General features: G+C 35.6%; 1 protein-coding gene across 1 annotated transcript in view; it reads right to left on the bottom strand.

Moving 5' to 3' along the window:
- NCKAP5 (NCK associated protein 5) overlaps positions 1-15777 on the bottom strand; it is an 858948-nt gene that overhangs the window by 441471 nt on the left and 401700 nt on the right. The gene's annotated exons all lie outside the window — the stretch shown is intronic.

Here is a 15777-nt window from a genome sequence, read left to right as displayed (position 1 = left end):
TCACAGAGACCAAAAGGTAACAGATTTTGAGTAGTGGATGATTTGATTCCAAAATTTTATGATTTCCCCTAAACCAAGTTGCTTTCTATGAAGAATGATGATTCCAAAAGACTATCAAAAGCAAAGTAATTCATATAGTAATTAATAGGAGCATTATACCTATTCAAAATTATTTCATGTTCTCAATCTTTGCCATATTCTTTATATTACTGTTTTCATAAAAGGACAAAAACCTTCAAGTTTACAAGATAACGAATGAGTTTTAATTTTGCCATATGAGGTTTTCAGAGATAAAAATAAGCCAAATCACCCACTGTTTTTATAATTCTAGATAAGTAAATCATTTTACCAATGGAGACTATGGATCAAAAGACAGACTGACTCAGAGTAGTTGGTTCTGCAAGGGCTTAGATCCTCCATATAAAATTGATTTAGCTATTCTCTTTTTGTTTTGTTTGGATTCTGTTATTCTTGTTGCCATTTTTAAGCATGCCATACTTATTGCTGCTACTAAATTGAGCACTTTCTATACGAATATGTAATTCTATGATAAAACCAAAGATGCATAGTTTTATTATGAGGAACATAAATTACTAACAGGAAAGAAGAGAAGCAAAGACTTCTATGTTGCCATTAATCAAATTCTATTACTCTGTTGCATGGATTACTCAGGGTTAAATGCGATCCATCACATGGGGCGTACTCATAGAAAGTGACACAAAAGATGAATTTTCTTTAGTTCTAACTTATGAGGGGGAATTTGTCCTGAAGAAAATATAAGAGTTTCATCTAGAAATAAATCATTATCCTCTAAAAATGCCTACACATCCCCCTTCCTCTGCACCTTTGACCATGTCCTCGCTTCTGCTTCAAATACTCTCTGTGGTCTCCATTGGAAGCCAAGGGCCTCTCTAAGGCTCAGCTATAGCCACACCTTCTGGAATTCTTCCTCACCAGACCATCATTCTCTCCCTTCCTTGGATTCCAATAGCGCCTACTATACTTAACACCCTTAATGTTATTCTGTTGTTATTTTCCATATACATTTGTCATAATTTTCCAGCCATCTAAACATCTGTTGAAGATGATGACTAGGTCGTAAGTACAAATGCACTTCATACTTTTATCACATGACCTAATAGTATTATTGGAAACATTCACTCATCAATTGTGAAGCAATCTTTTTTGTTAAGTCCTTAATCAATTTTAACTCCCAAATCAGTTACTTTTATCAACATAAGAAAAAAATGAAAATTTTATACTGATACTTTAGAATGTGATATTCTGAAAGCTTTGGAAAGGGAAAAAAATGTTGGTCTTAGAAAAGAACTAGGCTAACTTGGTACAAATGGCTAAAATGGTGAATTTTACATTATATACACTTTTTACCAATAAAAATACTCAGTTACTACACACAATCAACATTCTTTGTGGACTCACTTGAGTCAGATCTGCTGTTATACTTCTCTTAAAAGTACAAATTTGTTCCAGTGTAATTGATAAATCAGGGAACAACTTGAGCATGACACAAATCTCACATTTGCTTCTGCCCAACTTCATTCATGAGAAAAATATTGTACCCTGCTGACCCAAGTTGCATAGAAATACACAAAATACCCACATTTCAAACAGACCTCAGTCCACTGTGCACATCATGAGCCACAATCATTCTGTGCTCACTCTATGATAACTTAGCAGCTGCATGGCTTTTGACGCCCACACCCACAAGTCAACTGTAGGTCTTTTTCAAGGTAAAATGTCAAATTCATTGCAGTACCTATGTATTTCTTAACCATTTAACGCATGGAAAACTCCACTACCATTTTTATTAGTTTCTTTTTTTTAAGGTGTCACTGACAAAATTTTTAGTATCGCATTCCTAGTCACATTCCCTGCCTTATGGTTTCTATTGTGTGGTTTTGCAGAGCGCAGTGATTTTTAGAAATATATATGCCATGTTATAGCTGGGCAGACTGTACATCATGATAGAGAAAAAAGAAATCAGAATCAAGTGCAGAATTCCAAAGTACTTTCCCTATCCAAGGACAAGCAAAGAATTGAATGAAGCACAAAGAATCAAACATAAAAACCAAAGGATATCTTAAGTCCAATCTTTGTTCTGCAAATCATATCTTAAGTCCAAGTCTTTGTTTATAAATCATAGCCCTCACACAGCAATAGAGCTTGCATTAACTCATGCTAATTAAGCTATCCTCTAATTAAACCTCAAAGGGAGGATATTCTAGCTTCTAACTCATTTTATTTAAAAAAAAACCTGTTCTAATGTTTTAACAGTTGCCTAAATCATTCAAGTATCAGAAGTCATTTCTATATGCACATTCCCAGGAAGGAGAAAATTCTGATAATTCCCTCATTTAATAAAGGGGAAAAGAACTATGTACCACCAAATGGATTCATTCATTCTCTTAGAACTTATGTGTTCCCTGAGTTGCTACTATGTGCCAAACACTTGACCAGCTCTGGAGGGTAGCAATGAACCAAAGAGGCATGATTCTGATTCCAACAGACTAACAGAGCAGTGGCAGGTGCCAAAGAAACTACTGCAAAGGAAAACATGTCATTTTCAACTGATGAGTAATTAAAGGTTTGTTGAAGCAAGAGGAACTGATGTGGTGTGGTGGATTAGAGGAAGGCTTCTTTGAGTGAGTAGCATTGACACCAAAACCCCTGTGATCACTCAGTGCTGCTGGGTGAAGATAAAGGACGAGCACACCAGGCAGAGTGGGCAGCAAGGGCAGAGTCCTTTGCCACACATGGCAAGAACAAAGAGAAGCCCCATGTAGCTGAAGCCTGGTGAGCAAGGAACAGCCACAGCATGTGATAAAGGTGGAAACAGCAGAGGCTGGACACTGGTGGACCACCACCATCCTATGAAGGATTTGGGGCTATCTCCTGAAAAAAAAAAAAAGGTCACTTGGTACCAAGGCTTAATCACGTGAGTGATAGGATCTGATTAAGATTTTTGCAAACTTCTTTATGACTATTGTGTGAAGAAAGAACAGAATCTAGCAGCTAACTACAGAATAAGGAAATATTTAAATAGAAACTGGAGAACTCTACCAGCTTCTAAAAAAAGTGGTTTTAGAAAGGCCATGTAACACTTCACTCTTTTAAGCCAATTCTTTTCTATACATTGAGAAGAGTGAAATGGCCCAAGCTACATTCATAGTAATACTGTGAGGAAATAGCAAAATAATAAGTATTTTAAAAGCTTGAAAGTCCTAAAATAAATTAATATGGATGTTTCCTATCAATGTAAAATTAGTATTTTGATTTTAATTAATAGAATTAGCTTTCTATATTTCATACTAAATATATAATTATGGTATATTTTTAACTCTTATATGAATGCAATAGTTTGGGAATCAATACTTTTCATTATTCTTTAAAACAGATAAAGAACATTTGTCTGGCTCACGCTTGGCAGAGAATTCATGACTATGTTTCAAAACATGATAGATCAGAAATAAAAATGCATTGTACTCTAAGATATTGAATAAATAAATTTATATAGAATTGTCTATAATAAAAATTTTAAAATTAAAAATTGAAATTTTAGTGCAAAATAAAATTTGCACTAAAAATAAATGTAATGATATAGTTTATATTGCCTAATGTAGTTCAGCTAATTTTGATAAATTCTCTAGGAATTTTAGTCTTTAATGATCACTACATGTTAGAGAAATATTCTAGTGATACATCTTTTAAAAAATTAAAAATGTATTTCAATTCATATCATACATTTTAATATTAATATTTCCTACAATATTAATGTAAAGTTTAATATGAGAATAAAGAAGCTAATTATTATGGATCCCATCTACAATGTATATAACTCTTTATTTGGCCTTTCTTAAAAGATATTTTTTAACCCCATTATGAAGTATAATTTCAAACAGATGGTCTGATGTATGGTGTGCCAAACCCTCAGGGAGAAATTAAAATATGAACACTTGATTTCAAATATAAAAAGTCAATCTGTACCTTTATCCTAAGTCTAATTATATTTGGTGACTCTCATTACATCAGTGGGTGGTAATATTGGCAAAGTAAAAAAAAAAAAAAAAAAAAAAAGATTGAAAGGCAGGAATTTTCTTTACTTGGTGTGCAAATTCTAGCTCCACCATCCATGGCCACCTTGTTAAGTAAAATTTCCACCATTACAGGACAGGCCCCACCCACATCTGCCCAAGGCACACCTCTGTGAGTCCTGCTTAGTGAATACAAGGAAGCAGTAGTTTTCTCCGTGTGTTCTGCAGTGACCTGATGCTTGAGAGATGTGTGATGACATACAGAATAGTTTTCACAATGTTTCTTTTTTAAAAAAAATTCTTGAAATGCGTTCAAGTTGCAGAACTCTTAATCATAATACTTGTGACGAATAATACGTAGATCAAAGAATCATAGGAGAAACAGTAAAAGCCCTGGGTAGGCCGATCCAAGGGCCAGAGGGAGGCAGCATTCTGTGTTGCTCCGTGACTTGGGACTCAACAAGTGAGAACACTGCTTCTCTTGTGAGGGATATTCCTGCTTCCGCACAGGAATCACAGCCACCGTGACCAGGCAGGGTTTCAGGACTCAGCATCAGAGTAGGTCTCCCAACTATTCACCCACATAGGACTACCTGGTGCCTGAGAGGGACCACCAGCATCAGCACTCCCACAGAACATTCGGCCACTCATCTGAGTAGAAATCCTGGATGCAGCTCCCACACAGGACAACTGGCAGCTACCCACGAACAGGATCCCCAGCCGCCACTCCTGTGTGGACCCCCATCAACCAACCTGGGGAACCCCCATCACCTCCATATTGGGACTCTGCAGCAAAGGAGATAGTTCCCTACTTGCCATAGACCGCCTACATCCGGGAACTACACAAGGCTCTCTAGACAGCCACAGCAACATGCTGCATGCTCTCAAGCAGACCCAGTCTCTGAAATCATCATCCAACACCATCACCCGGCTCCCCCCACCCAATTCAACACCCCACCGCTGAAAGCAAACACCTCCATCTTGGGTCATTTTCATCACCATCTTTAGTGGGGGCAACGCCCAGTTTGGAACTCTGGCTGGACAGGTACCCAGTTTCTAACTCCACCCTCTCTCCAGCAGCTGCTAACCTGGCACAGTGCCCGCCCAACAAAAAAACAGTTCTCAGCAGGGCAGGTGCAGAGGGCACCCAAAGTGCCACACATAAGAGCCCCAGAGAGAAAGGTCCCTTATTAGGAAGCAGTAAGGGAGACGGTGAGAATTATACAGATTAGAGACCAACAGAGACAGGAACTGGGAGGTCTTCAGGTGAGATAAGGAGATAAGACCAGGCAATCACATCACAGGAGCAGGCCCCAAAAGAGATCCCTGAGGTGCAGTTTCCCTTTAGGGACTGACTGGTGCCAGACCCCATTTCCAGGTGCTCTCTATCCAGGAAAAACCCTCGCTCCCTGGTTACCTTCACCATCCTGTGGGCAGAGATACCAGCTAACAACAAACAACCCCACCAATTAGATAAAAAAAGGAAGCAGGAAAGATATTGATCTCCAACCAAAACAATCCTTGTTTCTTCCTTTGAGATTTTTTTTTGTTTCTTCTCCCTCTTTATTCTCCAGCCTTCACATCCCCAACATATGTGAAACCAAGTACTTTTCCATGAATTAGGATACTGAGGTCTGAGACAACTGAATAGTATATTACAGTTGTGTTGAATATTTTCTTTGTTGTTGTTGTTATTTTTTATTTTTTTCCAAGTTTTACTAATTTAACATTTTTTATTTTTCTTAAAATATATGGGTGTTTGTTTTGTGTACTCTACTGTCTTCCCTCTTACTTGTCTACTCAAAATTATGTCCTCTCTATTCTCCTGCTGCTAACTTTCTTCTTTAGATTTCTCTTTCACACTTCCTAAGATATAACAACTCTATATCCTCAGCATATCTTCCTACACCTCACCCCCAGGTTCTTTGTCCGCCATCAGAAACTATAAACCCCTTTACAAACCTACTGATTATATTGTACATAATAACTGAATTCACCATTTCTGTACATTGTGACCAAACTATAAATGTCTATTAGTAACTATTTGTTTTTAGGTGATATACTGTTTATATTGGAATTTGTTAACATTGTCCTAACCCTCAAAGGAGAGGTACTGGAACCCTATAGGGGAACTATAAGCCTGTAAGGTAAAAATGGTAACACCTTAGATCCACAGTGCTAGAAGGGAAGACACACAAACAACGTGAAAAGACAAGGGAAGAAAGTGCCCCCAATAAATCAAGATTCACATTATTAGAATCCATGGCCAGCACAGCAGATGAAATGACAGAAGGAGTGTAGGATGTACATAACTAAAATATTCTGTGAATTAAAGAATGATGTAAGAGAGCAAATACAGGCATCAAAAGATCATTTTGACAAAATCTATATAAACAAATACAGAAAGCAAAAGATTACTCCAATAGGGAGATAGAGGTTCTAAAGAAAAACCAAACAGAATTTTTTGAAATGAAAGAAGCAATAAACCAAATTAAAAGTTCAATTGAAATCAACACCAACAGATTAGACCACTTGGAAGACAGGACCTCAGACAATAAAGACAAAATATATAATCTTGAAAAGAATGTAGAGCACACAGTGAAAATGGTAAGAAGTCATGAGCAGAACATTCAAGAAATATGGGATATCATAAAAAGACCAAATTTAAGAGTTATTGGGATGGACGAAGGATAGAGTTCTGAACCAAAGGAATAAACAATCTATTCAATGACATAATATCAGAAATTTTTTTCCAAACATGAAGAAAGAATTGGAAAACCAAATTCAAGAGGCTTATAAAAGGACACCAAATGTACAAAGCCACAATAGATCCACACCAAGGCATATTATAATGAAAATGTCCAATATACAGAATAAGGAGAGACTATTAAAAGCCATGAGAGAAAGGAATGAGATTACATATAGGGGGAAACAAATTACGTGCAGGTTTTTCAACCCAGACCCTGAAAGTTAGAATATCCTGAAAAAAACATATATCAATCTTTGCCAACCAAGAATCTTGTATTCACCAAAATTAAGCTTTAGATTTGATGATGCATTAAAAATTTTCCATGATAAATAAAAATTAAAAGAATTTACAGCTAGAATACTTGTACTACAGAACATCCTTGGCAAAATATTCTATGAAGAGGAAATGAAAGACAACAATGAATTTAAACAGAGGGAGGTATTACACTAAAGGAAAAACTAAGCAAAGGAGAATCTAAGTCAAGTTAATTAACAAAAATGGCTGGGAATCCAAATCATGTCTCAATGATAACCCTGAATGTTAATGGCCTAAACTCACCAGTCAGTAGACATTGGCTAGCTTATTAGATGAAAAGGGGGGAAAAAGAGACCCAACAATATGCTGCCTTAAAGAGACTCATCTCATAGGAAAAGATACACAGACTGAAGGTAAAAGGGTGGGAAAAATCATATCACTCACATGGACTGCAGAAGTAAGCAGGGGTTTCCATCCTCATATCAAATAAATTAGACTTTAAGCTAAAGTTAATGAAAAGGAATAAAGAAGGACATTTCATACTGCTCAAGGAAACCATACACCAACAAGACATAGCAATTATAAATTTATATGCCCCAAACAATGGAGCATCTATGTTCATCCAAAAAAAAAAAAAAACTTTCTCAAGTTCAAGAGTCAAATACACCACAACACAATAATTCAGGATGACTTTAACACACCTTTTTCACCACTGGATAGATCTTTCAACAAAAGCTGAACAAAAGAAACTGTAGAACTCAATAATGCAATCAATAACTTAGACTTAACAGACACACATAATATTTCATCCTTCAACTAGAGAATATACTTTCTTCTCAGCAGCACATGGATCTTTCTCTAAAATAGACCATGTATTACAACACAAAGCAACTCTTAATACAAAAAAGTAGAGATATACCTGCATTCTATGAGATCACAATGGAGTGAAATTAGAAATCAATGGTAAAATAAAAAATAAAAACTACTCCAACAACTGGAGACTAAATAATATGCTACTGAATGAACAATGGGTTGCAAAAGATATCAAAAAAGAAATTAAAAAACTCTTAGAGGTAAGTGAGAACACTGATATAATATATCAAAATCTCTGGGACACTATGAAGGCAGTACTAAGAGGAAAGTTGATTACATGGAGTTCATTTCTTAAAAGAAGAAAAAGTCAACAAATAAATAACCTAATATTGCATCTCAAAGCCCTAGAAAATGAAGAACAAATTAACAACAAAACAGTAGAAGAAAGGAAATAATTAAAATCAGAGCTGAAATCAATGAAATTGAAACAAAAGAAACAATTGAAAAAATTGACAAAACAAAAAGTTGGTTCTTCAAATAAATAAATAAAATTGATAAACCCTTAGCCATGCTAAAAAAGGAGAGAGAAAAATCAAATTACTAACATTCATGATGAAAAAGGAAGTATCACAACAGCCACTACAGAAATACAGAAGATAATTAGAAATTATTTTGAAAACTTGTACTCCAATAAAATAGAAAATATCAAAGGCATCAACAAATTTCTAGAGTCATATGATTTGTCCAAGTTGAATCAGGATAATATACACAATTTAAGCAGATCAATTTCAAGCAAGGAAATAGAAGATGCCATCAGAAGCCTACCAACCAAGAAAAAGCCCAGGTCCAGATGAATACACAGCTGAGTTCTACAAGACCTATAAAGAAGAACTAATACCAATACTCCTCAACTTATTTCAGAAAACAGAAAAAGAGGGAGCACTTCCAAACTCATTTTATGAGGCCAATATTACCCTGATTCCAAAACCAGATAAAAACACATCAAAGAAAGAAATCTTCATATCAATATCTCTAATGAACATAGATGCAAAAATTCTCAATAATATTCTGCCAAATCAAATTCAAAAACATATCAAAAAGATAATGCACCACAATCAAGTGGAGTTCATCCCAGGGATAAAAGGGTGGTTCAACATAGGGAAATCAACAAATGTAATTCACCACATCAATAGCCTTAAAGATAAGAATCATATAATCACCTCAATAGATGAAGAAAAAGCATTCAACAAAATGCAACACCCTTTCATGTTCAAAACACTAGAGGAACTAGGGACAACAGAAACATATCTCAACATCATAAAAGCTCCCTTTGCTAAGCCCCAGGTCAACCTTATTCTAAATGCATAAAAATTAAAAGCATTCACTCTAAAAACTAAAACAAGACAAGGATGCCCTCTTTCATCATTTTTATTTAACATAGTTCTTGAAACACTGGTCAGAGCAATTAGACAGATGAAAGAAATTAAAGGGATATGGATAGAAAAAGAAGAACTCACATTAGCACTATTTGCTGATGATATGATTCTATACCTAGAAGACCCAAAAAATTCCACCAGAAAACTTCTAGAACTAGTAAATGAACTCACCAAAGTAGCAGGATACAAAATCAACACCCATAAATCAAAGGCATTTCTGTATATCAGTGGCAAATCCTCTGAGAAACGAGGAAAACTAACCCATTTACAATAGCCTCAAAAAAAAAAAAAATAAAATGCTTGGGAATCAACCTAATGAAAGAGGTGAAAGACCTCTACAATGAAAACTACAAAATGCCAAAGAAAGAAATTAAAGAAGTCCTTAGAAGATGAAAGGATCTATCTTGTTCTTAGATAGGGATAATTAATATTGTCAAAATGGCCATACTACCAAAAGCACTAAACAGATTTAATGTAATTCCAATCAAAATCCCAATGATATTCCTCATGAAAATAGAAAAAGCATTTATGAAATTCATCTGGAAAAATAAGAGACCCAGAATAGCTAAAGCAATCCTTAGCAGGAAGAGTAAAGCAGGGGGCATCACTATACCAGAACTTAAACTATACTACAGAGCAGTAGTAACAAAAACAGCATGATATTGCCACCAAAATAGACTGGTAGACCAATGATACAGAATAGAGGACACCGAGAGTAACCCACATAATTACAGTTACCTTATATTATACAAAGGTACCAAAAACATACATTATAGAAAAGATAGCCTCTTCAACAAATGGTGCTGGGAAAACTGGAAATCCATAAGCAACAAAATGAAATTAAATCCCTCTCTCTCACCATGCACTAAACTCAAGTCAAAGTGGATCAAGGACCTAGGAATTAAACTAGAGACACTGTGTATATTACAAAGGTCCAAATCTCCATCATGACAGATTAGGCCCCAACTTTCTTTTTTTCTTTTTTTAGAGAGAGAGAGAGAGAGAATTTTTCAATATTTATTTTTTAGTTCTCAGCAGACACAACATCTTTATTTTTTTTTATTTTTATGTGGTGCTGAGGATCGAACCCAACGCCCCACGCATACCAGGCAAGTGCGCTACCGCTTGAGCCACATCCCCAGCCCCCCGACTTCCTTAATAAGACTTCTATAGTGTAGAAATTAAAATCAAGAATAAAAAAATGGAATGAATTCAAACTAAAAAGCTTCTTCTCAGCAAAAGAAACAATCAGTGAGGTGAAGAGAGAGCCTACAGTGTGGTAGCAAATTTTTACCCCTTGCACATCAGATAGAGCACTAATCTCTAGGGTATATAAAGAGCTCAAAAAATTAAACTGAATAAATAAATAAATAAATATCCCAGTCAATAAATGTGCCAAGGAACTGAACAGGCACCTCTCAGAAGAGGATATATAATCAATCAACAAATATGTGAAAAAATATTCAGGGTCTCTCACAATTAGAGAAATGCAAATCAAAACTACTCTAAGATTTCATCTCACTTCAGTCAGAATGGCAGCTATTAAGAATACAAACAACAATAAGTGTTGGTGAGGATGTGGGGGAAAAGGCACACTCATACTTTGCTGGTGGGACTGCAAATTGGCACAGCCGATATGGAAAGCAGTTATAGAGATTCCTTGGAAAGCTGGGAATGGAGCCACCATTTGACGCAGCTATCCCTCTCCTCCGACTATACCCAAAGGACTTAAGAACAGCATACTACAGGGACACAGCCACATCAATGTTTATAGCAGCACAATTCACAATACCTAAATTGTGGAACCAACCTAGGTACCCTTCAGTAGATGAATGGATAAAAAAAATGTGGCATATATACACAATGGAATATTACTCTGCAATAAAGGAGAATAAAATCATGGCATTTGCAGGTAAATGGATAGAATTGGAGAATATAATGTTAAGTGAGGTTAGCAAATCCCCCCCACACACTTAAAAAACAAAAAACAAATGCTGAATGTTTTCTCTGATATAAGGAGGCTGATTAATAATGGGGTTGGGAGGGGGAGCATGGGAGGATTAGGTGAACTCTAGATAGGGCAAAAGGGTAGGAGGGGAAGGGGCATAGGGATAAAAAAGATGGTGGAATCAGATAAGTCATGAATGGTGTGAATATACTTTGTATACAACTAGAGACATGAAAATTGTGCTCTGTATGCATAATATGAATTGTAATGCATTCTGCTGTCATTCATATATATATATATATATATATATATATATATATATATATATATATATATATAAAATTAGAAATAAAAACTTTTAAGTGAAAAAAAAAAAACCCTGGATAATGAGAAGACCTTAAACATAGTGAAAAGTGAACAGAGGTCATAAGAGAAGGCCATAGGGATTAAATGATATTTCTGAGTATTAATGGAAAAATATATGAGCTCATTCAAAAAATGTGGGAACTGGGAAACAAGCTATGTAATATGCAATTGGAATTCAAAATCACATGGCCTACTAAAAAAGATGAACACATTTGAGTTAATGATACAAATATAAAGCAAAATAAATCATCAACTCAGAACTTCTAGATCTAGTCCAATCTGCTTATTAATTAGTGTCCAAAAACTCACAGGTATGTCTCTCCATGTTCTCACTGATCAACATCCAATGTATATATGAAACAGTCTAAACAGTCTAAAAATTTCTGAGACCCAAAATAACCCTTTCAATTCTCTTGGCTACTGGAGAGTCTAAAATTGACAACTGATTTTTTTTTTCTTTAAAATAGTATAGAATACACACATCAGCAGAAAAATTAGACTAATTGTTTTTACAAAAACTAGTTTTTAATTAAAAAAACTCTACATTAACTAAGTTCTATCAAATAACATAAAATGGATCTCAATTAAGCTGTAGTTATTTCATCTAATTGCAGCCTCATTTTTGGTTTCTACACAAATTGCAATGTATTTTTCCCATAAAGCCCTCTGAATTCAATATCCCCATTAGTTATGAAAGATTCAGTCATCTTAGAAGCAGAGAAACAGATAAGGAACTTAAGAATTGATTTTTTTTAAAGCCTGTACTGTTGGCTGCAACAGAAGAATCAAAATCAGATTTTGAGATGCTAGGATAGAAACAGGCCAGCATCTATATCCGCAGTGCTGATACCATCACCCGAGAGAGGCTAAGATTTAGTCTAACTTAAAAAAAGATGCAGAGCTCGGTGTAAAAATAAAAAGTGAGAGGAAGGGGAAAAGGGTGAAAGAGACAAAGAGGAGGACAAGGAGTGGAGGTGGGAGATGGGAATTTCAAGGGTAAAGAAAACACGTGGGCACTTGGATGACTCTCAATGTCTTCAATGGTATGTGGGACCTCTACCAGGAAGAGTGCCACGGTGAATCACCACAAAGGACTCCATTTTCTTAGGCAAAGTTTAGTTGGGTATTTATTAGTTAGCATTGGGGTACAGATATGAACATAATGGGAATAGTATTTTCAGGGTGAGTTGTAAAGAACAGCAAGATAAGATAATTTGGCATGTCAAGGATGGTATGTATTGTAAAGATATGATAGGAAAATCTACAACAGATTATAAGATCCAACGAAAAGAAAACTTTTTTAGCATGCAGTCAGTGATCTTTATTATTCATCAACTAAGGCTAACAATGAAGAATGAAATGACAATATCACAGCCAAAACATAAAGTAATGCACTTTGGGTTCTGATGTCATCATAGAGTTGAAAAAATATCAGGAGGAAATTTACATATTGATCTATTTTTCACCAGTATAAACGTCTTCATTTTCACGGTCAGGGTTTCTGAGGTAGAGGCCTGAGGCTAGTCATCTGGCCTGTCATTTTGGTTCACCCATCAGCTTGCTATCTCACCTTGGAAAATATACTTACTCTCTCTCTGGACCTACTTCTAAAATACTAAGGTCCCTTCCAAATCTCACATTGTATGTGGCCATGAAGTTAGCCACAGCCATATCAAAAAAAGCCTGATTACTAACAGTGTTAAAGAGATAAGGAGATAAAATGATATCTACAAGATGCTATGTAGGTGTGAACATATATTGGGGATCAGTCAGAACATAAATTTCATTTGATATCAGTGAAGATGACTAACACCCCTGTTTTGGAAAATTAGGTGAGTGAAGCTTGAGATTTAAGAGGCTAACTCAGAGTATGGTTTTCTTGGCTGGTGTAAAGCAAGCAAGGTGAAGTTAAAGTGATGACATTGCACATTGTACAATTGGGAGGGGAAGTGGTGAAACAGATCCCAGACATATCAGTTTAGATTTGATTCCCTAATAATTAGAGCTCTCTGTAGATTTGAAGGAGAATGACCTAATCTAAATGCCATCTGACTAAGGTTGTTCTTCCTGGATGTGGGCTCTAGAAGTGAGACTACTGTTAAGAGGACAGAGCTGACTGTGTCTTTTATCACTGCCATTCATTAGCAATGGTTCCTTGAGTTGGAAAAGGCCCTTCCACAGGGCTTTCCGGCTCACTGACTTTCTGATCTCAACCAGCATCTCAGAACACCATTTCATGCCAAGGCTCTGAATATCTGATGATCACAGGGACCACCCAGGCAGGCAAGACACTGAGTAATGAGCCAGGTGGGTGGCAAGCCTGGTGTCAGGAGTCTGCTGTCTGATGCAGACTCACTCTTTTCCTTATGCTGACCTTTCCCCTGGAGTCTATTTGGTCAAAAGGCTCGATTCACAACTTGACTTAGAATACAGCTTCATTTACTTGACCAATGGGTCCTTTTATAAGAAGTCAATGGACTCATTCTTCTCTGCTGGTCACAGATCTTTCTCTGTTGTCATGTCAATTGATTACAATTAACAATGGCTATTAATTATTCTATCCTCTTGAGGGTTCTCTGAAATCAATTACTTTTAAGTGCATTCATATTTGATTGAAGTCTTTTAAGTATTCTTTTCTGGGAAGGCAGTATATTCTATATAAGGAAGGGGTGATATGTCAGTTTTTAGCAATTCTTACTTCCAATTCTGTACCCTGCACCACCTACACACTTTTAGAGTGACCCTAGATTGTTCTGTGCCTCTTCCACTTTCACTATGTTACTTTTCTGTCTGTACCCCAAAATGACCAAAGAAAAATGAATGGATCCTCTAACTAATTTAGTTTCCATTTCAAATGTGAGGCAATGTATTTCTCTATTTCTTTCTACAGAGGACTCAACGTATCTTTTATTTTCCCCTTCTATACTCCAGTCTTGAACTTCAGGTATATTTACTATGATGATTAACACTTTGCCTTCAATACAATGTCTCTTTTATGTACTGCCCACCTAATAATTGGTTTATCTCATTCACTTATGTTCTTAATAATCAACTTAGCTTTTCTGAAAGTTGCATGATGTCACATCCTTTGCTAAACATTTCGTATAAAATTACTTTTCCCCACCTCCTCAGGAAGCATACTTTTTTTAAAATGGGGATTAGGACTTGTACATAGTAAGGAAGTTCTGTGGAATATTTGCATATTGTCCAGCAGTCCTGAAGTGTGCAATAAATACTTGTTGAGTTTAGCTGACCTTTTGCCCTCCAACTCCTTTTTCCTTAGTTGGTAGCCAGCTCTAGGTTTGCAAAATTTCTATCAAATCAGCCTTTTTAAAATCATAATCCCAATGATAAAATAATGTGATGGAATTTTTCTTTGGAGTTGAATCTCCATTCATACATTTCACTCCATCATTTTCTTTCCCTTTACCATTGCCTTGTCCCCACAACCCACAGATTGCAGTTCCAACTTCATATTCAAGTCTCTTATTTGCTTAGACACTTTTGTTCATTGACTATGAAATCAAAGATTTCATTCCTAAAAGGATTTATAGTCGTTCGTTTAAAAAGCATTTGTAATTGTATTAGGATGGTACATTTTTCTGTTCTATTTGTTCTCCCTATGAGGTTTTCTAAAATTGTGGAAGAAAAAAATTTTTAGACTAATAATACTTTTATTCTTGTAGCAGGAATCCTTATATTTCTGTCTTTCTCCAGTGATAGGTATAATTATATGTATGAAAAATTAAGAGTATTTGCTATGATAATTATCCACTCTTCTAAAATAAAAGAATAATTATAATGACAACAACTGACTATACAAGGTACTGGTGGAGCTTTTAAGTCTGCCAGAGAAATGGCTTCCAGTATCATAGTAATTAGTATTAATTTTCATAATACTTTTTTATTTGTTGTTTTTAGATGTACATGACAGTAGAGTGTATTTTGACATACTATACATACATGGAGTACAACCCATTCCAATTTTGATTCCATTCTTGTGGTTGTACACGATGTGGATTTACGTTGGTCGTGAATTCACATATGAGCATGTGAAAGGTACATCTAATGCATCCTCCCTCCCTCCCCTTTATTCCCCCTTGTCTTGTCACAATACTTTTTATTCTTCTTGAAAACATACTAGATGGCTTCATAATT

Source organism: Spermophilus citellus (assembly GCF_964194105.1).
Source record: "Spermophilus citellus genome assembly, chromosome: 11".
Lineage (NCBI taxonomy): Eukaryota > Metazoa > Chordata > Mammalia > Rodentia > Sciuridae > Spermophilus > Spermophilus citellus.
Note: the sequence above shows the minus strand (reverse complement) of the source record. Positions and strands in the feature narration are given on the sequence as shown.